We start from the raw sequence: 17,286 nt of genomic DNA, 5'->3' as shown, positions 1-17,286 counted from the left end.
ACAAAAAGGGCACGTGCCAGAACCATTTGAAAAGAAACCCAAGGAGCAATAAGTGTTGTGCCTCTTGGCATCCCTGTGCAGGGATGCAATCATTTCTTCAATGGGCAGCTGACCCGGAGCTGGACAGCCAGAGTTGGTAAGAGCCTGGGCTGTGTGTGTGTGGGGGAGTCTCAGGGTTGTTCTGATTTTCATCTTTCTCCTTGTTAGTGCTCTGGAGCATTCTTTCACATGGTTGTCTTCATGTCCCGCAGTGCTGAGCACAGTCTTTTGAATACAGCAGACACATACTAAGTGCTGGTTGAGTTGGGTAGAGGTGAGGGGTTTCACTTCGCTGGAGGACTTTGGAAAGATGGACTGATTCAGAGGTTGAATATGCTGCATTGATGATTCTTTTTTTTGGGGGGGTGAGGCAATTGGGGTTAAGTGACTTGCCCAGGGTCATACAGCTAGTAAGTGTTAAGTGTCTGAGGCAGGATTTGAACTCAGGTCCTCCTGACTTCAGGGCCGGTGCTCTATGCACTGCACCACCTAGCTGCCCCTGCATTGATGATTCTTGACGAGGTATGGGTTGGACCAGATGAGCTCTGAGCTTGCTTCCTGTTCTGAGACTGTCATTTTCAAAGCCCAGTGATCTCTTCTCATAGCTCCTTTCCTTTGAGCACTGCTCTGTGAGTGGGAGAAGTCTTTGGTTTAACTTTAGGAGTGTGGGGCCTGGGGTTCCAGGAGAGAATGAGATGTTGGCCTGGCTGCTCGACAGTTCTGGAATGGAAATCCAAAATGCACTTTTTACATATTGTGAGCTGATCCTTGGCCAAGGTTCCTCTAAATGTTACCCGGGGTCTTCTTGAGGCAGAAAGTGATGTCAGAGGGCATGAGGGAATGATGCTGGTGTGGACACCTCTCTCCCCAGGCTAGAAGTGGTTTGGTTCTAGATTTTTTTTTTTGTTTTGCGGGGCAATGGGGGTTAAGTGACTTGCCCAGGGTCACACAGCTAGTAAGTGTCAAGTGTCTGAGGCCGGATTTGAACTCAGGTGCTCCTGACTCCAGGGCCGGTGCTTTATCCACTGTGCTATCTAGCCACCCCCTTGGTTCTAGATTAATGTCAAATGAAATACAATTGCTTCTGGCAGGATGGATCTGAAAGCCACAGAGCTCAGTGTTAATATTCATGCTTTTTCTTCCCCAAAGTCAAGGGTTACAGGAGAGAAAGGCAGATTTGCCAAATGAAGAGTTGGGGGAGAAGAGGGTGTTTGAGAAAGGGACTGAGGACGGAAGTAGAGCGATGAGAAGCTTTTGATCCCGAGGCAGTGAGGGTGTGTTGGAGAGGAGCCAGGTCTTCCTGTAGCCTGGGGGAGGGGGGGGGATGCACAGGAGACGAGGAGCTGGGGCTCTGCCCCATTGGGGGGGCAGGGCCCTCGGGCCTCTTCTCACTCTGGTCAGCTCCTCATGGGCAGGGGCAGTGGACTCAGTGGTTGTCCTGGGTGAGGAGCCTTGCAATGCCCCCATTTCCTGCCCCCCCTCACCTTGGCATCCCTTCCTGTGAGAGCTTATCTCCACGGGCTGCCAAGATGAAGGGGCATTAAGAACAGACTGACCATGGGAGGCGCTGTAGGAGGTTTGAGGCAGGGGCCTGATGGGGGCTGGCAGCATTGTCCTGGGGGGCATTGGGGATGCTTGGGAAAGACCGGGGGCCCCACTGCTCCCCAGCCCTGCCCCTCACTGAGCTCACAGAAGAGACACCCAGTTTTGAGACAACCTGAGCTCCAGCATCTGTTGGGAAAAATAACTCACATGCCCTGACTTGAGTGCTTGGGTGGGTTTTCTTTCTTTTCTTTTTCTTTCTTCCCTCTCTTCCTTCCTCCCTCCCTTCCTTCCTTCCTCCCTCCCTCCCTTCTTTCCTTCCTCCCTCCCTCCCTCCCTCCCTCCCTCCCTCCCTCCCTCCCTTCCTTCCTTCCTTCCTTCCTTCCTTCCTTCCTTCCTTCCTTCCTTCCTTCCTTCCTTCCTTCCTTCCTTCCTTCCTTCCTTCCTCCCTCCCTCCCTCCCTCCATTCTTTCCTTCCTTCCTTCCTTCCTTCCTCCCTCCCTCCCTTCTTTCCTTCCTTCCTTCCTTCCTCCCTCCCTCCCTCCTTTCTTTTCTCTTTCTTTTTTGGATAGTGTGCTAGAGGACACAAAGACATTTAATCAAATCACATGGAAAACAGATTGAGAACAGGGAGCCCTGTGCACACATTATGTGTGCAGAGAACATGTGACACGTGGAGGGCATGTATGAGGTATGTTCTTCCCAGGTCGCCCCATGAGGAGTGGCATGCATGGATGCATGGAGGGCTCACATGGAGGGAAAGTGTGTGGTGAGGACGCTGGGACAGGGACCCATCTCACAAGTTGCTATGCCTGGGCCATTGGGAGAGCAGAGGACAGAATCGAGGATGAAGGACATAGAGCCCTCTCTTTCAGCTGAGGATGGATGGGTTCACCATCTGACAGCAGGCTTGGCATGTGGAATTACATAACTATTTAGGCCAGATAAAGAACTGGCAAAACCTGGAAGCGGTTCTCATTTCCCCCTCAGTTGATCCTGGGGGGAAGGTGCTTAGCAGCTATGCTCAGCTCCGTCTTGGGAAATGGGGGGGGGCAGCAAGGCAGGCCAACTCTCCTGAGGCTGTGCCAACAACAGCAGGTTGCAATGCTTAGTATCAGCTTGGATGCCAGTGGACTGAGGGACTGTTGTTATTTTTATGAGAAAAATGCAGAAAGGCTAATCTTTGTATTTATGTCTGTCTGGAAACACGAAATTACCCCAGGGCTGTCATGCTGCCAGGCTCCAGCCGTGGGTCTGCCTCTCCCATGATGTTGTGGATCCTCTCAGCTTTGCTGGAGCTTGCCAAGGGCTGCGGGCACCCAGAGATGGAGGGAGGGAGTAAAGGAGACCTGGGGGAGTGGAGACAGTTGGCCCTGGATTTCTAGCCCAGGGAGGGAAGTTCTCAGCCAGGCTGTCCCTCTGGGAAATTATCACAGCCTCTCGGATCCATAGCAGACTTTGGACGTAATGAAACCAAGGGCCAGCACCCGATCACAGGAAGACTTGGGTCTCTAGTGCCTTAGGCTTCATTCATTCTTTCCACCCAACGTCGAGAGGAAGCCTGCTACTCCACACTGTTTGTCTCGCCAGGGTCTGCCCCCATTTGCTCTAACACGCTGGAGTCTCTGTTTATGGGGCTGCCTCACCTCTCACCTTTGTTTCTTCACACATGCCATTGTCTGGCACACTTAGGGTGCCCTCCATCGGCCCAGTCTACAAGCACTGATTAGATGCCTCTTATGTGGCAAGTATTGCACTTGGGGTCAGGGATCCAAAGACTAAGAAGCAATGAGCCTGTGTTTGAACGTGGGGGCAACAAAGACATTTACAGAGTAATACACACCAAGGCAAAGTGCTTAGGAAGGGAGAGGAAGGTCAGCGAAGGCTTCTAGAAGGTAGAGGTTGGAGGAAGAGGAAGCTTCACTGGGGTGGATGTGAGGAGGGAGCAGCCCCTGGGATGGAATGCTGAGGCGTGGAGGGAGCCTTGTGTGGGAAGGAGAGGAATGTCCACTGAGGCTACAGCCAGGTTGGCAGGGACTCTAAAAGCCCAACAGCGGTTATGTTTGACCCCAGAGGTAATGGGGAGCCACTGGCGTTGGACTGAGCAGGGGAATGGCATAGTCAGACCTTTGCTCTAGCAAGATGCTTTTAGCAGCTCTGTGAAAGGTGCGTTAGCATGAAGGGAGAACGGGGCAGGGAGTCTTCTTCCCACCCTGTCTATCTATTGAAAAAGGCCCATCTCCTGCACGCACAGTGTGGTGGAAACAGCTCTGCCTCGGAGCTAGAGGGGCCCCTAGTGCCCTCCCTCAGCCTGAGGCCTGGGGGGCCAACGGGGCCTCTGAGCTCATTTCCCCCTTTCTTGTTTTGCATTTCTGTGACTTCTCCTCTCTGGGCCTGAGATCTCTCCTGTAAAAGGAAGGTGCTAGATGATGTAACCTTCCAGCTCTGCCTTCATCTTCCCAGTGTGAGTGAGATATTCCCACCCCTTAGATACAAGTGATTTAAGAGCAGTACTGAACAGTTTATAGACTGCAAACTGTGATATTCTTTACTAGCTTAAGAGTAAGTAAGATAGGAGGCAGCTAGGTGGCGTAATGGGTAAAGCACCAGCCCTGGATTCAGGAAGACCTGAGTTCAAATTCAGCCTCAGACACTTGACACTTACTAGCTATGTGACCCTGGGCAAGTCACTTAACCCTCATTGCCCTGCAAAAAAAAAAAAAAAAAAGAGTAAGATAGACATTAACCAAAGATTCAACTATCTGAACTTCCGATTGTGATTAAGTATAGCCACCAATCAGCTTACAAGTCAGATACCTAAAATAGTAACTTCTGAGCTATAAGGCACCAGGCAGAGCAGGAAAGAAGTTGGCAAGCCAAGCTCAACCAACGTGGTGGGAAGTCTTGCTAGCTGAGCAACAGCTTATAGAAATGTAGGCCAGGAAGGCTACGTCTGAGATGGCAAAGATGCAGTCCGGTAGATTGCTTCTTAGGCTATGAGCCTGTTACTCAGTAGCAGGCTCTTTTAAATAGGATCCATAGAATGGCAAGTGATTGTACTGGTGTCTTACTGATGGTTCCTTCCTTCTTATTCCATCCTTATTGTATTTGTACCCCTTGGATTATGATCATTGGTGGGAAGAATCACGGTGTATAAATATCCATGGATCTTTGGGTCCTAGACCTGAGACTGGCTTCATTGTGAGACAGCATCTCTCTCTCAATAAGCCCATTTTCTTTGGCTTGGAGACTGGGTTTTTTTCTACGTCTAGCACAGAAACTTAGACACTTTCACACCACCAGACCTTGCTGCTTCTTCCATTGGTCTTCACGTCTCTTCACACAGAGACCTTAGCAGGTTGTGCTTCTCTAGCTCTGCAGAGGGAGGTCTTTGGTCTCCAGAAAGTGACTGGGTGCTTCCTGGGACTGTGTCTCACTGCGTTTCAAATGCTCCTTTTCTTTCCCTCTCGTGTCCAAGCAGAGGACGGTGTTCCAGAAGCAGCTAGGTAAGTTAGGGGGCAGGAATCACCTTTCTGGACAGTCCGTCACGGAGTAGAACACGTGGTCTCCTAGCTCTCAAATTCAGGGCAATGGTATTCTTGAAAATAAAGTGATCTTTCTTGGGCCAGTCTGGCAGCCTTCATTGCTGCTGACTCCAGCTGCTGGCCTGGGATCCTGCTCCATCCTGGGACTACCTTTAATTTGTTTTTCTTAGCTCATCATTGTTCTTTGGTTCTTGGGGTCTGACCAAACTCCCTGTGTCCTTTCGAAGAAGCTGCATGTCACTGGCTTCCTTCTTTTGGCCTCTTTGCAACTTTTCCCTTTGCCCCATGGCCCTCTGGGGCCAGGCAAAAGAAGCTAACTCTTCTTGCAGGTGCCAGTTGTCACATCTTTGTAGATGGCCACCCCCCCTCCCCCACTAAGTCTCTTCTGCATCCTACACACTCCAGAGCTTTCAATATGGGCTGTGGTTTCCAGCTGTTTCCTCACCCTGGTCACCTTCCATCCCTCACAGGCCCCTTGCTCCACAGGTTGGGCTCTGGACCACTTCCCTCTGCCTGCCTGTTGAGTTTCATCCCTGTCTTCCTCTTGCTTAGGCTGCAGAAGAGAAGCATGGCCAAGGCCTCTGAGGACAGAACTAGGAGCAATACAGGACGCTATAAAGAGACAGATTGAGGCGGATGTTCAGATGAACTTCCCAACAAACAGTGAGAGCTGCCTAGGTGTGGGAGGGGCAGCCTTGGAGGTCGTGGCCTCTCCCCAGCAAAGACTGGCTCAGGAATTATGGAGATTCTGCCAGGGCTGTCCTTGTGCAGGTATGAGTTGGGCAGGCTGGCTTCCCAGGTCTGGTTTAGGCAGGCGATCCACCAGGGCTATGCTTGGGTTAGGTTCTAGTCACCTTCCCGGAGGGTGTGGGTGAGTCTCATTTGCTTGGTAAGGAAAGCCTGTGGGCAGACACATGTTTCATCCCCTATGGCCCAGGCTTTCCTTGTCGATGCCTGCTTTTAGCATCCTCAGCTCATTTGTCCTCCTGGCCACAGTGCTTCTTGCCTTCATGGTCCTAACTTGAGGAGACTAATTTATGAGCTGGGCTTACATTCAACTTCCTGCAAAGGAAGACAGCTGGAGGACAGAGCGGGGAGGTGGGGTCTGGCGGCTAGTGTTTCTCTGTCTCATCTCCACTCGACCTCCCACTCCAGCTCGGGTCCTCTGGCTCTGGGGGCCCCAGCCTCCCCTTCAATCTTCCTCCAGTCTCCCACTTGCCTGGGCTTCATTTGCTCTGATTTCCCTTGTCTCTTCTTCAGCTCCTCCACTCTCTGCTGAGACTTTGGCCCATTTTCTCTGCTAGTCTTTCTGGCAGCCTCCAAAGCATCTCTCTGGGGCTTAGCAGTGTGTGAGAGGGGAGATCTTTCTTTCTTTCTTTTTTTTTTTACTATCTGGTGTTTTTATTTAAATTTTTTTTGCAACAAACATTTATTTTATTTTCCATTTACATGTAAAGGTAGTTTTCAACATTCATTTTCATAAAATTTAGAGTTCCAAATTTTTCTCCCTCCCTCCCTCCCTTTCCTCCCGCCTCCACAAGATCGCAGTCAGGTTATATATGTACAATCCACAAGTGTTCTTTTTATCAGTTCTTTCTATAGGGGTGCATAGTAAGCTTCCTCATTAGTTCCTTGGGATTGTCTTGGATCATTGTACTGCTGAGAGTAGCTAAGTCATTCACAATTACTCACTGAACAATACTGCTGTCACTACACACACAATGTCCTCCCAGCTCTGCTCACTTCACTATACATGGATGTTCATTAGTCTTTCAAGGTTTTTCTGGGATCATCCTGTTTGTCATTTCCTGTAGCACAAGACCATTCCACTACAATCATATAGCACAGATTCTTCTGTCATTCCTCAATTGATGGACATTCCCTTGATTCTCAATTCTTAGCCTCCACCAAGAGTTGCTATTAATATTTTTTGTACAATTTTTCCCCCTTTTCTCTTTTTCATGTTTACTATTGTTAACTGTTTCCCTTCCATCCTACTCCCTTCCCCATGATATTTATTCTATTATCCATCTTCTTTCATTCTATCACTCTTCAAAAGGGATTTGCTTCTGTTTGTCCCCTCCCCCTCTCTGCCCTTCCTTCTTTTGCCCCTCTCTCTTTATCCCTTTCCTCTCCTATTTTCCTGCAGGGTTAGAGAGATAACTCCACCCAATTGAGTGTGACCATTATTCCCTCCTTGAGCCAATTCTAAGGAGATTGAGGTCTTTGAGCCAATTTTGATGAGTGTTAGGCTCATTTACTGCCCAGATTAAATAGATTACTCCACCCAGTTGGGTGTGTCTGTTAATCCCTCCTTGAGGCTGCTCTGATGAGTTTAAGGTCTTTGAGCCTTTTCTGATGAGTGTAAAATTCATTTACTGCCCTGCTCCCCTCCCATCTCTTCCCCACTTGGCATCTCATCAATCCTCCCCAAGTCCTAACCAACAAGAACTAATGGTTGTAGGACCATCGCAGCCAATTCCTTAAGTGCTCTGGACTATGTGTGAGCCCGATTGCTGACAACAACACATTGGGTGTTGAGGAGCTCTGTCAGCACCCTCCTCGATGCCTCCTTGTGTCCCAGCAGCTGCTCCTCTGTGGGCATCACGACAGGCTCCAGGTAACAGAGGAGGCAGCTGGTGGTCAATGATTTCAGATTTTATTCCTAAAAAAATCAATCAACAAATGCATGTAAAATGATGAGAAATTTCATTGCTCCTAATTCTGTGGGTCCTGGACAGAAACACAAGAGGAGAGAACTCATGAGCAGGAAGAACTGGGCTATCAGTATGAAGATCCAGCTTCTAGTTCCAGCTCGAGGACTCAGGGGACCTTGGGCAAGTCTCAGTTTCCCCATGTATAAAGTAAGCATGGATCAGGCCACTCCTACGATCCCTTTCACTCTGAAATCGCATGTTACATGTTCTAATATTTTCCAACATTCAGCCTTCTAAGGACCCTCCCAGCTTTGGCCTTCTCTAGTCTATGCCCTCTGGTCCCTCCCAGCCCTGTTCCTGACTTTCTTTCTTTCTTTTTTTTTTTTGATGAGGCAGTTGGAGTTAAGTGACTTGCCCAGGGTCACACAGCTAGTAAGTGTTAAGTTTCTCAGGCTGGATTTGAACTCAGGTCCTCCTTAATCCAGGGCCAGTGCATTATGCACTGCACCACCTAGCTGCCCCTGTTCTTGACTTTCTGAACTTTAAAATCACACCTTAGAACTTCCCTCAGAGCCTAGAATCTTCCTACCATCATCCCTTTGTCCTGCTCAGTCTAGAATGCCCATCAGCTACACTCTCATCAGCGAGTTCCTCCCGGAGCCTCTGTGTGCTGAAGGCACTCAGGCCGACTTGTTTTCATTCCTCCACATCTCCCCATGTCTCTGTTTTGTGTCTTCCATTAGAATGGAAGCTCCTTGAATGCAGGGACTATCATCTTCTTCTTGTATTTGTATTCCCAGCACAGTATCTGTCATATAGCACTTAATCAATGTTTCCCTCCCTCCTTCCTTCCTTCCTTCCTTCCTTCCTTCCTTCCTTCCTTCCTTCCTTCCTTCCTTCCTTCCTTCCTTCCTTCCTTCCTTCCTTCCTTCCTTCCTTCCTTCCTTCCTTCCTTCCTTCCTTCCTTCCTTCCTTCCTTCCTTCCTCCTCCCTCCCTCCCTTCCTTCCTTCCTTCCTTCCTTCCTTCCTTCCTTCCTTCCTTCCTTCCTTCCTTCCTTCTTTCCTTCCTTCCTTCTTTCCTTCCTTCCTTCTTTCCTTCCTTCCTTCCTTCCTTCCTTCCTTCCTTCCTTCCTTCCTTCCTTCCTTCCTTCCTTCCTTCCTTCCTTCCATCCTTCCTTCCTTCCTTCCATCCTTCCATCCTTCATTCTTTCCTTCTTTTCTTCCCTCCCTTCCTCCCTTCCTTCCTTCCTTCTTGGACATTTCCTGTTTTCCATTCTAAAAGCCCTCCTAGTTCTCACATTCTACATAAACATCTGCCACTTAAAATCCAGATAAAATCTCTATTTTTCTGGGAGGGAGGTATGAGAATATTATTATCAGGGGCCCCCTGCTGAGAGAGCATGGGTTGACCTTTCTAAGATTCAGTGTCCCAAAGTTACCTCACATCAACATGAGACTGCTCTCAACCAATCAGCTTGAAGCAGTGTGGGAGGCTGTTCATTCGGTCAGCTGGTGATGGGAACCTCGTGAGAGGTGGAGCTCTGACCGCTCCTGGAGGGTAGTTAGGTTTTCCTATTCTTTCAGAGACACTTGTTCTCTTGTTGTTAACCGCTAACATATTTTAATAAATGTTTAATACCTAAACTGTGAAGCTATTGTCCCAGTTAGCTTTCCCCACAAGGGGACAGCTAGGGTGACCACACACATTGAGTTTTATCCAACTGTGGCAGGAGTTGAACCCGGAATCTTCTGATCTTCAAGTTGGGTAAGAAATGTTCTCCTATGGCCATGTGCCTGTCCCTTTACCTGTTCAACCTCCTAAGTACCTTATTCTGGTTAATCAGACAAGCTGAGGTTAAGATCATGTTTACACTTGGTCGGTCTGAATTTGAATATTCTATTCCTATTTTTATTTTGTTTTGTGGTAAGGAAAGTTTTGAATATCAAGGAGAAGATTAAAAAGAGCTCGCCCTGTGAAATTTCCCAGGACTCCCCATGAGGAAAGCTACTCCTGGATTGGGATGAGGGGAAACTGACAGGGAAATCAACCATGACCAAGGGAAATCTGATCCGACTGTGTTTTATGTGACATGGCTTATTAGAGGAAGGATGGTCTGAACATGGGTCATTTAATCCTCACACACTGAGGCATTTACAAGGAATCCTCTGCCGCTGGCCACCTCAACATTGACTTTATTGGAAAATCTGGAGTAAAGCGAGCAGAAAACTGATACAAGGGGATACAAGAGAAGGGGGATCCACACCCGAGTTTGAAACTGAGCCTGCTTCTCAGGCTGGAATGCCAAATAGCCCAACTTCTATTTCCTCTACAGAAAATTCACCTTTGGAGGAGACCAAAAAACCCTAAATTCTCCTTCAAGAGATCTTCACCCATGACCAAAAGGGTACTGTGGTAAAGTTCAGAAAAAATATGCCTTTTGGGCCCAAAGATTTGAATTCATGGACACAAAATATTCCTAAATTTGATGAGGATCCCATAGCAGTGATCAGTCAGTTTAGAGTAATTTTCAGAGGATATCATCCCACTTGGGGTGATGTTACTGATCTCATGGAAATGATATTATCCCCAGGGGAAAGAGCTGCATTGAACTCTTTAAAAACATCAGGAAAAGTTACTCTTCAATGGCCTTTAGAAGACCCTAACTGGGACCCCAATATCCCTGAGCATTTTGATGAGTTACAGGAAGCAAGGGAAGCATTGTTGAAGGCAATGGAATCCTGTGCTTATAAGACTGATAACTGGCAAAAATTTATAGCTAAAGTTCAGGGACCTAATGAAAGACTTAATAGATTCTATGACAGATTGTGTAAGAGTGCCAAAACAGTATACTAGATTGGAAACATTAGATTCTAGAGATGCCCACTTTATCTCTAATCATTTTGTGCATCAGTCCTTGACAGAAATACGGAAATATTTTGAAAGGCAGTGTCCAGGTTGGAATGCCCTGAGTACTGACAGAATTAAAGAAATAGCAACATATATTTATGAAGGAAATGAGAGGGAGGAAAGGAAAAGATAGGGCATTTTAGCTCTAGTACAGGAAAGCACGAGGCAACAAGGTCGGGCAGTTTAGAATCGCTATCAATCCCCTAGATTTTTTTTTATACTGGAAATTTTTTTATTGTAGTGGAGTAGTATGATGGACAGTTTATTATTATTTTTTTGTGGGACAATGAGGGTTAAGTGACTTGCTCAGGGTCACACAGATAGTAAGTGTCAAGTGTCTGAGGTCAGATTTGAACTGAGGTCCTCCTGAATTCAGGGCCGGTGCTCTATCCACTGTGCCACCTGGCTGCCCTAGACACAGTTTAGATGATTCTAATTTTGTTGGTGACATCCAAAGCATCCTAGTCTGGAGCCAGTCGCACATAGGCCTTCTCCTCTCCATCAGGCCTGATCAGTGTGTTGAACTTGGCCACATCGATGTCATAAAGCTTCTTTACGGCTTGCTTCATCTGATGCTTGTTGGCTTTGGTATCCACAACGAAGACGAGGGTGGTGTTATCCTCTATCTTCTTCATAGAGGACTCAGTGGTCAAGGGAAACTTAATGATGGCATAGTGGTCAAGCTTGTTTCTCCTTGGGGTACTTTTCCAAGGGTATTTGGACTGCCTTCTAAGTCTTAGAGTCTTGGGTTGCCTGAAGGTGGGGAATGTTTGGATCTTTTCTTTTTGTGGCTATGGACACCCTTCAATACTACCTTCTTGGCCTTCAAAGCCTTGGACTTGGCTTCTGTCTTGGGGGGAACAACCACTTCCTTCTTCACCATCTTGGGGGAAAGGCCAACCCCCTAGGTTTTGCTATTACTGCAATAGACAGAGACACATAATGCGGTACTGTAGAATTAGGCAAAGGGAACTTAGATGATGACTGGGAATTTAGAAGTCCATTACGGGGGCAGAATCAGAACAGTTATAGACCCTCTCAGAGAGGTGCAGAGGGGCAGAATCAAAACAGTGACCACACACATTTAGTTTTACCTGTCACAGAGGGAAGAAGTGGTGGGGAGAGACAGAGACATAGAGATGGAAAGAGACAGACACACGCACACAAACACACAGAGGGGGTCTCTAACTGATGCCCCTATGCCATCACAGGACCCTTGAAGATTGAAGCCCCAGTGGAATGGTTCTACATCACGACCCTGTGGTTAGCAGCATCCCAAGTCTCCCTCCCTCTTCCAATTCCTGTGATGTAGTTTGCTCATCTGCCTAAGTAGTCTCTATTTCTACTCTCCCTCCCTGTTCTCACTTCTTCATCCACCTCAGCCCTAAACCTGTTATGCTCTGCCTATCCCTTCTGCCTTTGTTCAAATGTTAATGAGATGTCCTTGATGGGACTCTCCCTCCTGCCATCTTCTCAAGACCCAGCTCCCATCAGAAGTCACTTCATCTCTGTCTTTCCTTTCCAGGTCTGGTACCTTCTCTTGCACTCTTGACACCCGGGTCCTGATGTGGGTGGGTTGGGTAGGGCAGGAGCTGGCTTATTCTTCAGTTCTCATTGTTGCTTCCAGACCCTCCTTTGGCTGCCCTCACTGAACACTCTATCCTTCATTGACATCACACATTCCAGATCCTAGTGGTAGTTACAGGTATCTCGGAGTCCCATGTCTCCCTTCTCAAGGAATTTCAGTGCCTGGCTTATGGTCTTTCTATACCACACCTTTATACTTGGGGATCCCCCTTCTTTTTGTGCATAAAAATGTATATATGCACACATGTGTACATATATATGTGTGTATACATAATTGTGATCCATCTATATAGCTTTAAAATAATTACAATGATAACTTTTGTCCTCCAAAACTCCAAATAAAAATTTATTTTATATAAATATATAAAATTTTATTTAGCCTATAATTACAAAACCCTAAATATAAAATTATAAAACCAGTTATAAAATAATTACAATATTTTATATAGGACATTGCATAAGAATCAATTAGTTTGTTTTTGCTTTATTTATTTATTTATTTATTTATTTATTTTTAGTGAGGCAACTGGGGTTAAGTGACTTGCCCAGGGTCACACAGCTAGTAAGTGTTAAGTGCCTGAGGCCAGATTTGAACTCAGGCACTCCTGAATCCAGGGCCGGTGCTTTATCCACTGCGCCACCTAGCTTCCCCTTGCTTTATTTAAAATTTTTTTTAAAAAATTATTTTATTTTATTTTCATATCTGCAATCTCTTCCCTCCCCCTCACTCCTACTGAGAAAGCAAGAAAAAAAATGAAACCCTTGTTACAGATATGTATAGCTAAGCAAAACAAATTTGTGCTTTGGACATGTCCCCCCAAATATTCCTCAGTCTGCCCTCTGAACCCATGATCTATCTATCATGAGGTGTGCATCATGCTTGTGGTTGGTGATTTTTCTGATCAGAGTTTCTAGGACTTTCAGAGTTGTTAGGTTTTCCCATGTTGCTGTTACTAAAAAAATTATTTTGCTGGTTCTTTTAACTTAATTTTGCATCAGTTCATCTAAGTCTTCCTATGTTCCTCTGAAACTATCCTGGTCATTATTTCTTACAGCCCAATGGAATTACCTCACAATCATATACCACAGCTCAGCCATTCCCTAGCTGATGGGATCCCTGTAGTGGGAAGTAGAATGTCATATGCAAGGAACAGCAGTGCTGACATTTTAGCTGGAATATAGGTTCTGGGGTAGGGAGAGATTCATCAATAGAATTCTTCCAAAAATCTTCCCCTCCTCCTGACTTTTCCATTTCTCCTGATGGCATGAGGGCCCTCACAGGCTCTCAGGATCAGCCTTATGTCATCCTTGGCTCTTTTCTCTCCCTAATCCTACATCCATTATTCTACTTCTCAGGGCTAACGACTGTAGATGAGGAGTGACTGAGATCTCCAATGTACGGAGCATAGAGAAGGAAGAAAAGAGCACTGAAAATGGAATTTGGTAAATGAACACAGTGAAGGGGCAGAAATGGAAAGATGAACCATTTAAGGACATAGAGAAGGAGTGGCCAGAGAGGTGGTAGTAGCATCAGAAGAAAGCACAGAAGCCAAAGGAGGAAAGAATGTCAAGAAGGAAATATCATCATCATTGTCAAATGTAACTGAAAAGACAAGGAAAATGAAGACTGAGAAGCCATGAGATTTAGCAGTTAGGAGGACCCTCATTGCTGACCTTGGAATGAGCAGTTTCAGTTGAGTCACGAAGCAGAAAGCCAGGCTGCAAGCAGTTAAGGGACCGGTGGGTAATAAGAAAATGGAAGCCTCTAGTATAAAGTTCTCTTTCTAGAAGTGTGACAGTGAAAGAGCGCAGGAAGATAGAATGCTAGCCTGAACAGGTGGTTGGGTGAGGGGAGGTTTGTTTTTCCCTTAAGGAAAAGGGCATGTTTATGAGCAAAAGGGAAGGAGTCATCAGAAACAGCAAGATTGAATATGGGATGTTATGATCGATGGAGCTGGGTCCAACAGAGGTTAGGCAAAGAAAGGATCAAGGGCACCCTTTGTCAAGACAGAGGGGCACTTCTGAAATCTCTCTCCATTTTACTACCACCACTCTATCTTATGTCCTTATTATCTCTCTTCTAGTCTATTGCAATGGCCTTCTAATGGGCTTTCCTACCTCCAGTCTCTTTCCTCTCCACTATATTCTTCACACTAATGTCAAAGGAATCTTCCTAATGCTCATGCCACTCCCGTGATTAAAAACCTTCATTGATACACCTACTGAATAAAAACTCCTTGGCTAGACATTCAAGACCCTCCACAATCTTGTGTCAACTTATCTCTCCAGCCATATTTCATGGTATTCCCTTTTACACATTCTATACTCCAGCCAAATGAAGTAATTAGGCATTCTCCTACCTCTTTCTGTCTATTGTCACTTTTGTTCACTTCCATGTTATTCTCTATGCCTGGAATGAACTCCCTCTCCTATTTCTACCAATTGAAATCCTACTATTTCAAGGCACCTCAGTTATTTCTTCTTCCATGAAACCTTCTCCTACTCCACCCCAATAAGAGGTATAGTGGTACTGGCAAAAGAGTATTAGATTTGGAATCAGAAGACCTTAAATACCAGCTCAGCCACTTTTGACTTTTACGACATCTGACAAGTCATATGAGATAAGGCTCTGTACCCTCATCTGTAAATGAGGAGACTGGATGAAATGACCTGTCCCTCCTAGCTCTTAATCTATGAATCTATAACATCAAGGATTCATCATTCCTTAAATCTGTCACATTCTTCTCTTTGACCTCTCCTAAACAATACATCATTTCTAACTTCTATTGTCGTGAATTGGGTATATTTTATACCCCCTACTAATGTATAAGCTTAAAAGAGCCAGATACTATGTTTCATCTCCCTAGAACTTAGCAAGTAAATGCCTTATAAATGTTTAAAGTGAACTGACCATCTATGCCCAAAATTCCTGCTCTTACTGTTCTATTCAAACACCACTGACATCACAGGACAGTTGCCTATAAAACTAGGCCTCTGACGCTGGGCTCTAGCTTCAGTCCCTTACAGGTCATCGTCTTCATCGGGGAGTGTAGTTGTCTGAGCGATCTGTAAGTCCTGCTCGTACCGTGCTGCCAGTGCTGGGTCCATGACAGCCTCTGGAGGAGCAAGAGCAGGCATGGCAACAAACCTCAAATTAGGGTCTCCAGTAAGTTCTCTTGCAAGCCAAAGGAAGGGCTTCTCCAAGTGGTACTTACCATTGGCTGAAATGGCATAGTACTGGAGATTCTTCTTCCTATGGAAGACAATTGAATTCGCCTTGACTTTTCTGCCCTTAATATCCACTTTGGGGCCACACAACACCTTTGGAATATTTTCACATGCTCATGCCAGATCTCTATGCCAGTTAGGTACATTCTTGTAAGTAACTCTTGATGTAACAGGAGACATTATAATGGCACACTGAGCTTGGATGTAATAACCATCTCTCAGGCCACCAAATTTCTCTTGGCCAGCTGTATCCCATACATTGAATTTAATAGGCCCACTGTTAGTATAGAGCACAACAGGATGAGCCTAACTGCCCAAGGTACCTACATACTTCTTCTTAAATTCACCAGTCAAGTGATGTTTTAAAAGGTGGTTTTTTCAGTACCTCCATCACCAACTAATACAAGTTTTAACTGTACTTGGGGTTCTCCTTGGGCAGCCATCATGATGGTTCTTCCAGAAGTGTCTCAGTCTCTGCTTGACCAAACAATGGAAAAGTGGCCTAAGTATGATTCAAATACCTGGAGATGCAGCTTATGCCGAGCATGTGTGGAACAGGGAGAGGCTGAGGAAAGGGGGTTTTAGAGAATATTAATATTGTTATTAGTAGTTTGAATTTCTTCCTCTGAAAACTGCCTATTCATATCTTTTGGTCATTTCTCAACTAGGGAATGGCTCTTATTATAAATTTGAATGAGTTCCCTAATGACCAATTCCCTATCTTAGAAATGAGATCTTTCTTAGAGAAACTTTCTGTAAACATTTACCTTGCAATTTACTTGCTTCTTTCTAATTTTAGCTGCATTTATTTCAGCTAGACTATTTTCCTTTTTTCCCCACAGGTTTTTGTTAAATAGTGAATTCTTGCCTCAAAAGTTGGGGTGTTTGTACTTGGCTACTGTGCTCATTTTCTTTGGTATATTGTGCATGCAATCTGTTCCACTGAGAAACCTCTTGATTTCTTATCCAGCACCATATTGTTTTGATGATTACTGCTTTCTTATACAGTTTGAGGTCTGGTACTGCCTTTCAGTCTTTTTCAGTAATTCCCTTGAGATTCTTAATCTTTTTTTTCTCTAGACGAATTTTTAAAAAATTTTTTTCCCTAGCTCTACAAAGTAATCTTTTGGTACTGTGATGAAATAATGAGATTTAGCAGATACTCAAAGACCCACCTGGAGATTAATCTAGACTTATTGAATCAAGTGAGAGTGATTAACTGCTGATTAGCCTACTTCAAGTTAACTGGATTGTAATCACAACTTGAGAACACCTTCAGAACCAATGGATTTGGATGATGCCAACCAATCAGCTTGAAGCAGTGTGTAAGGACCGCCTCTGTTCCAGAACTATAAAAAGCTCCCACAATCAGTTTGCTGGAGAGAGTTTGTGATTGAAGCAGGCTTATGGCAGAGGACTTGAGGAAGAACCAGACCAGGCTGGAACTCTAGGCTAAATAGGCTTTTTTCTTAACTTTCTGAACTCCGTGGGAATATCTGTATGCTTTAATAAATGTTTAATGCCCAAGGACTGGTGCTAAAGCTTCTAATTTAAGGCGACCACAATTTAGATTTTTAACATCACGGTACTTTGATTGGAATGACTCTGAGTAAATTAATTTAGGCAGTATTGTCACTTTAATTATATTTCTATAGTCTATTCATGAATAATTAATATTTCTCCAGTTGCTTAGACCTGTCTTTAATTGTGCCAAAAGTATTTTGTAATTATGTTCATATACTTCCTGTATGTGTTTTTGGCAAGTAGATTCCCAAGCATT

The 17,286-nt window shown here is 45.4% G+C and overlaps 1 pseudogene; it reads right to left on the bottom strand.

Moving 5' to 3' along the window:
* Positions 1–15,299: 15,299 nt before the first annotated feature.
* On the bottom strand, positions 15,300–15,949 carry LOC122743154 (annotated as a pseudogene).
* Between the last annotated feature and the right edge of the window lie 1,337 nt (positions 15,950–17,286).

Source organism: Dromiciops gliroides, chromosome 2 (genome assembly GCF_019393635.1).
Source record: "Dromiciops gliroides isolate mDroGli1 chromosome 2, mDroGli1.pri, whole genome shotgun sequence".
Taxonomy (NCBI): domain Eukaryota; kingdom Metazoa; phylum Chordata; class Mammalia; order Microbiotheria; family Microbiotheriidae; genus Dromiciops; species Dromiciops gliroides.
This window is presented reverse-complemented; position numbering and strand designations above follow the sequence as displayed.